The sequence below is a fragment of the Triticum dicoccoides genome, chromosome 7A, assembly GCF_002162155.2.
Source record: "Triticum dicoccoides isolate Atlit2015 ecotype Zavitan chromosome 7A, WEW_v2.0, whole genome shotgun sequence".
NCBI classification, from domain to species: domain Eukaryota; kingdom Viridiplantae; phylum Streptophyta; class Magnoliopsida; order Poales; family Poaceae; genus Triticum; species Triticum dicoccoides.
The window spans coordinates 259,528,120-259,535,757 of record NC_041392.1 but is presented as its reverse complement, the minus strand read 5'-3'; positions in this window follow the sequence as shown (position 1 = coordinate 259,535,757).

Sequence of the window (7,638 nt, the reverse complement as noted above, 5' to 3'; positions counted from 1 at the left end):
TATGGCAAGGACTATGATTGATCTCCTATACTTCTCGGTCAAGAACACTCTTTTCTAACGCTATTGCCGGGGAGTGAAGCGCTTTCGGTAAGTGGAACTTGTAAGGAAACATTTATATTACGTGTTGAGTTTTATCTTCACTTGTCAATATGGAAAAAAATCCTTTGAAAGGCTTGTTCGGGGTATCTTCACCTCGACCGAAAGTGGTAAGAGCCGCTCCTCAACCTACTAAAATACTTATTATGAAATTCCTTCTAGTATTATGGAAAAAACTGCTTGCTAATCCCTATGCAGGAGATGGAGGAATACATCCTGATAGGCACTTAATCTATATAGATGAAATTTGTGGATTGTTTAAGCTTCAAGGTTTATTAGAGGACATAGCTAATAAGAAAGTATTCCCATTATCTTAGAAGGTAAAGGCATTGGCACGGTACATGCTATTGGATGAACCCAAAACATGGGACTAGAACCAATTAAAGCTGGAATTACGTCAGAAATTTTATCATATGCACTTTATTCATCATGATCGGAAATATATATATGTATATATATATATATATATATATATATATATATATATATATATATATATATAATTTTTTGCCTACTGAAGGGGAAAATATTGCTCAAGTTTGGGGGAGGCTTAATGACATGATGCACACATGCCCCAATCATGAGCCCTCGAGAGAAATGATTATACAAAACTTTTATGCTCGACTTTCTCGTAATGATAAAACGATGCTTGATTCTTCTTCTGTTGGTTATTTCTTGAAAAGGAGCATTGAATTCAAATGGGACCTTATTGAAAGAATTAAACAGAATTTTGAATATTGGGAAATTGACAAAGGTATTGAGTTAGGTATAAATTTTGAATTTGATTGTGTTAAGTCATTTGTTGAAACAGATGTTTTTGGTAAGCTTAGTGAAAAATATGGGCATGACTCTGGGATAGTAGCTACATTTTGTGAGTCCTTTGCTTCTCATGTTGATCTCCGTAAGGAGAAGTGGTTTAAATTTCATCCAACTATCAAAAATATTTGTGAAGAACCAACTATTGTTGAAACTAAAACAATTGCTTATACTGCTAATCCTGATATGCCTAATACTTATGTTGAGAAACCCCCTTTCCCAGTTAGGATTAAGGAACATGCTACGACTATGATTATTAAGAGCAATATTAAAACACCTAAACCCATTAAACAAATTAAAGTGGAACCTAATATTGCAATGGTTAAAGATCTTTTGGTTGATAATATTGACGGGCATGTTTTTTTGTGAAGCTGCTAGAATTGCTAAACCTGTTAGAATGAACATGATGTGATAGATAAAAATAAGAAAGTTATTGGCATGCATGTTGTTTTTGTTAAGATCGGAGATCGTTGCTATAATGGTTTATGTGATATGGGTGCTAGTATAAGTCCAATTCCTTTCTCTCTCTATCAAGAAATTATGCATGATATTGCACCTGCTGAGATAGAAGAGATTGATGTTACTAAGCTTGCAAATAGAGATACTTTCACCACTTGGGATTGTTAGAGATGTTGAAGTCTTGTGTGGTGAGATTAAATATTCTACTATAAGTTCTTAGTACTTGGATTGTAGCAAGATAATTTATGTCCCATTATATTTGGTGGACCTTTCTTGAATATTGCTAATGATGAAATTGATTGTGTAAAAGAAAAGGTTAAGGTTAAGTTCAGTGATGTATCTCATGAATTCAATTTAAGTTTAATAGACAACCTCATGATAAATATTTATCTAATAAAGATTATATTATCGGTCTTGCCTCTATTGTCGTACCTCCTACCGATCCATTAGAAAAATACTTTTAGATCATGAAAATGGCATGTATATAAATGAAAGGAATGAAATTAATGAAATATTCTTTAGGAAAACACCTATCCTTAAGCATAATTTGCCTGTTGAAACTTTAGGAGATCCTCTTCCACCTAAGGGTGATCCTGTCAGCGGGCATGTGCAGAACACATGCGTGACACCGTGGACTGATGTCGTCCGTTTGCTAGGTCAGGATTAGGGCATGAAGGTGAGGACCTATGATACGTCCATTTTGCATCATGTTTTCATAGTGATATTTATTGCTTTATGGACTATTATTTCACTTTATAATACAATTCTTATGCCTTTTCTCTTTTTTTCAAGTTTCACATGAAGAGGGAGACTGCCGGCAACTGGAATTCTAGACCGGGAAGGGCTATATCGAGGGCACTTTTTCTGAACAACTCCAAATGAAATGAAAATGACAGAGAATTATTTTGTAATATATTAAAATTATTTGCGAAATAAATACTAGAGGGGGCCCACCAGGTAGCCACAAGCCAGGGGGACGCCCCCCCAAGCTTGTGGCGCCCCTATAGGCCTCTGGGACCCATCTTCTCCTATACGGTGTCATTTGACCTATAAAAAAATCAGAAGGAAGGTTTCGGGATGAAGCGTTGCCGTCTCGAGGTGGAACCTGGGCAGGAACACTTTTGCTCTCCGGCGGAGCGATTCCATTGGGGAAACATCCCTTTGGGAGGGGGAAATCGAAGCCATCGTCATGACCGACGATCCTCTCATCATGGGAGGACTAATCTTCATCAATATCTTCACCGGCGCCATCTCATCTCGAACCCTAGTTCATCTCTTGTATTCAATCTTTGTCTCAAAACCTTAGATTGGTACATGTGGGTTGCTGGTAGTGTTGATTACATCTTGTAGTTGATGCTGGTTGGTTTATTTGGTGAAAGATTATATGTTCAGATCCTTAATGATATTCAATACCCCTCTGATCTTGAACATGAATATAATTTGTGAGTAGTTACTTTTGTTCTTGAGGACATGGAAGAAGTCTTGTCATAAGTAATCATGTGAATTTGGTATTCGTTCTATATTTTGGTGATATGTATGTTGTTGCTTCCTTTAGTGGTGTCATGTGAACATCGACTACATGACACTTCACCATCTTTGGGCCTGAGGGAAGGCATTCTAGAGTAGTTATTAGATTTTGGGTTGCTATAGTGACAGAAGCTTAAACCCTAGTTTATGCACTATTCTGTAAGGGGCTGATTTGGATCCATATGTTTCATGACACGGTTAGATTTATCTTAATTCTTCTTTCGTAGTTGAGGATGCTTGCGAGAGAGGGTAATCATAAGTGGAAGGCTTGTTCAAGTAATAACAGCACCCAAGCACCGGTCCACTCACATATCAAATTATCAAAGTAGCGAACGCGAATTGAACAAACATGATGAAAGCGACTAGATGAAATTCTCGTGTGTCCTAAAGAATGCTTTGCTTATTATAAGAGACTATTTTGGCCCGTCCTTTGCTACAGAAAGGATTGGGCTACCTTGCTGCACTTTTGTTACCATTACTACTTATTGCCCATTACAAATTATCTTACTATCAAACTACTCGTTACCGATAACTTAAGTGCTTGCACACAATACTTTGCTGAAAACCACTTGTCATTTCCTTCTGCTCCTCGTTGGGTTCGACACTCTTACTTAATGAAAGGACTAGGATTGATCCCCTATACTTGTGGGTCATCAAACTACACTACCTAAATGTGCGAAACAAACACGACGATTTACCTAGGTTCGGCCCGCATGGTTGTGTAAAACCCTACTCCTGCTTTTTGTGTGTTTTATGGGTGGATCAAAGCTAGAAGTCCTTCCCGGGAATGGGAAGCGTAGTGTGCTCCTACTGGTGGTCTAACAAGTGTCCAACCCCTTTATTCTTTCGCCTGTTCCTCCTTTTATAGGCTAAGGGGTACCACAATTGTGTAGTTGCCAAGGAATTGCCCTGAGCCGATAGGGATAGGTGAGTGCATTAAATGCACACTGATGTGTCATCTTATTTTATCTTCCGGGAACGACACCAGTCCTGTCACTGCCGCCCAAGATGATAAGTTACCCTGGTGGTGCCACGCATTGATGCATGTGTCGCCCTGGTGGCAGGTGGGCTGGTGAGTCACCCCTGGCGACTGACGCATTTCCACTGCCTAGTGTGTATGGTCGTAACATGTCGCACCAGTCCTAACGGGGCAGATCTGTCATGCCATGCATGAAGCAGTCGAGTCATGGTGCCTTCGAGGGTAAGGAAGTGCAACCGTTGCCGGAGGTCTTGCTCCCGTGCCTTAAGTCTTCGGTGGTTCTGGCCAAGGGGAGATCTGCATGTGGCCCATGTGTAGTTAACCTCGTGGACCAACCATTCATGGCATTGACAGTAGCCCCCGGGCTTGGTCCTGATGAGTGTCATTCATGTTTGTTAGGGCGAGGCCCTCTAACAACATGAGGGCCACAGGCACCGACCATCTTTCCTGTCTAGCCTGACCAGTAAACAGTAGGTGTGTTTTAGCACAATCGAGGAGCAAGCCCCCATGTCCTATGCGTTAGATGCCTGGCGAAGGGCTAGGCTCAACCCACTGGCTGACCAGTCGATTCGATACTTGATGACCATGACACGTTGATACGTCCATTTTGCATCATGTTTTCTTACTGTTATTTATAATGTTTTATCCATAATAATGCTTTTTCGAGTAATTCTAATGCCTTTTCTCTCATAATTTGCAAGGAACACGCCAAGAGGGAGAATTTCGGCAGCTAGAAATCTAGACCTGGAAAAGCTACATCGGGCCACCTATTCTGCACAACTCCAAATGAGCTAAAACTTCACGGAGATTTTTTATAGATTATATAAGAAATACTTTAGCCAATAAACACCAGAGGGGGGCCACCAGGTGGGAACAACCCACCTGGGCACGCCAGGCCCCCCCAGGCGCGCCCTGGTGGGTTGTGGCCTCCTTGGCCCACCTCCGGTGCCCATATTCTGGTATATAAGTCATTTTGACCTAGAAAAATTAAGGGGAGGACTTTCGGGACGAAGCGCCGCCACCTCGAGGCGGAACTTGGGCAGGAGCACTTTTGCCCTCTAGCGGAGCGATTCCGCCGGGGGAACTTCCCTCCCGGAGGGGGGAATCATCGTCATCATCATCACCAACAACTCTCCCATCTTGGGGAGGGCAATCTTCATCAACATCTTCAACAACACCATCTCCTCTCAAACCCTAGTTCATCTCTTGTGTTCAATCTTGTTGCCGGAACTATAGATTGGTACTTGTGGGTGACTAGTAGTGTTGATTACATCTTGTAGTTGATTACTATATGGTTTATTTGGTGGAAGATTATATGTTCAGATCCATTATGCTATTTAATACTCCTATGATCATGAACATGTTTATCATTTGTGAGTAGTCACTTTTGTTCTTGAGATCACGGGAGAAATCATGTTGCAAGTAATCATGTGAACTTGATATGTGTTCGAATTTTGATAGTATGTATGTTGTTATTCCCTAAGTGGTGTCATGTGAACGTCGACTACATGACACTTCACCATATTTGGGACTAAGGGAATGCATTGTGGAGTAGCAATTATATGGTGGGTTGCGAGAGTGATAGAAGCTTAGATCCCAGTTTATGCGCTATTTCGTAAGGGACCGATTAAATCCAAAAGTTTAATGCTATGGTTAGAATTTATTCTTAATACTTTTCTCGTAGTTGCGGATGCTTGCTGGAGGGTTAATCATAAGTAGGAGGTTTGTTCAAGTAAGAACAGCACCTAAGCACCGGTCCACCCACATATCAAATTATCAAGGTAGTGAACACAAATCAAACAAACATGATGAAAGTGACTAGATGAAATTCCCGTGTACCCTCAAGAACGCTTTGCTTATCATAAGAGACCGTTTTGGCCTGTACTTTGCCTCAAAAGGATTGGGCTACCTTGCTGCACTTTTGTTACTATTATTGTTACTTGCTCGTTACAAATTATCTTGCTATCAAACTACTCGCTACTTACAATTTCAACACTTGCAGACAATACCTTACCGAAAACTACTTGTCATTTCCTTCTGCTCCTTGTTGGGTTTGACACTCTTACTTATCGAAAAGAGCTACAATTGATCCCCTATATTTGTGGGTCATCAAGGCTATTTTGTGGCACCGTTGCGGGGAGTGAAGCGCCTTTGGTAAGTGGAATTTAGTAAGGAAACATTTATATAGTGTGCTGAAATTTATTGTCACTTGTTACTATGGAAAACAATCCTTTGAGGAGTTTGTTCGGGGTATCTTCACCTCGTTCGGAACCACAATTAGCAACCCCTCAACCTACTGCACCTACTGAAAATATTGAATATGAAATTCCTTCGGGTATGATAGAACAATTTCTAGCTAATCCTTATGCAAGAGATGGAACCGAACATCCTGATATGCACTTGATATATGTGGAACAAATTTGTTGATTGTTTAAGCTTGCAGGTTTACCCAGGGATGAAGTGGTGAAAAAGGTTTTCCCTTTATCTTTGAAGGGAAAAGCATTGGCATGGTATAGGCTATGATGATATTGGATCATGGAATTGGAATCAATTGAAATTGGAGTTCCACCAAAAAATTATCCTATGCATCTAGTTCATCGTGATCGGAATTATATATATAATTTTTGGCCTCGTGAAGGAGAAAGTACCACTCTAGCTTGGGGGAGGCTTAAGTCAATGTTATATTCATGCACCAATCATGAGCTCTCAAGATAAATTATTATTCAGAATTTTTATGCTCGGCTTTCTCGTAATGATCAAACCATGCTTGATACTTCTTGTGCTGGTTCCTTTATGAAGAAGACTATCGAATTCCGGTGGGATATTTTGGAAAGAATTAAGCGCAACTCTGAAGATTGGGAACTCGGCGAAGGTAAAGAGTCAGGTATTAAACTTAAGTATGATTGTGTTAAATCTTTTATGCATACCGATGATTTTCAAAAAGCACTAAATATGGACTTGACTCTGAGATAGTAGCCTCCTTTTGTGAATCATTTGCTACTCATGTTGAACTCCCAATGAGAAGTGGTTTAAATATCACCCACCTATTAAAGAAGAAATTAAAGAACCGGTACCAGTTAAAGAAGAAACTATAATTTTTAATGTTGATCCAGTTGTTCCTTCTGTTTATATTGAGAAACTACCTTTCCCTGTTAGGATAAAGGAACATGCTAAAGTTTCAACTGTGGTTAACAAAAGCTACATTAGAACACCTAAACCCGATGAACAAATTAAAGTAGAACCTAGTGTTGCTATGGTTAAAGATCTCTTAGAAGAAGTTATGGATGGGCATGTGATTTACTTCTGTGAGGAAGCTGCTAGAATTGCCAAACCTGATAAGAAAGATAAACATAGACCTGTTGTTGGCATGCCTATCATCTCAATTAAAATAGGAGATCATGGTTACCATGGTTTATGTGACATAGGTGCTAGTGTGAGTGATATTCCTTATGCCTTATATCAAGAAATTATGAATGACATAGCACCCGCAGAAATAGAAGAAATAGATGTTACTATTAAACTTGCCAATAGAGGCACTATATCACCAATTGGGGTTGTTAGAGATGTTGAAGTCTTGTGTGGGAAAATAAAATACCCTACTGATTTTCTTGTTCTTGGTTCCCCGCAAGATGACTTTTTCCCTATTATTTTTGGTAGACCTTTCTTGAACACCGTTAATGCTAAGATAGATTATGAGAAACAAACTGTCGGTGTTAGTTTTGGTAATGAGTCTCATGAGTTTAATTTTCCAAGTTTAGTAG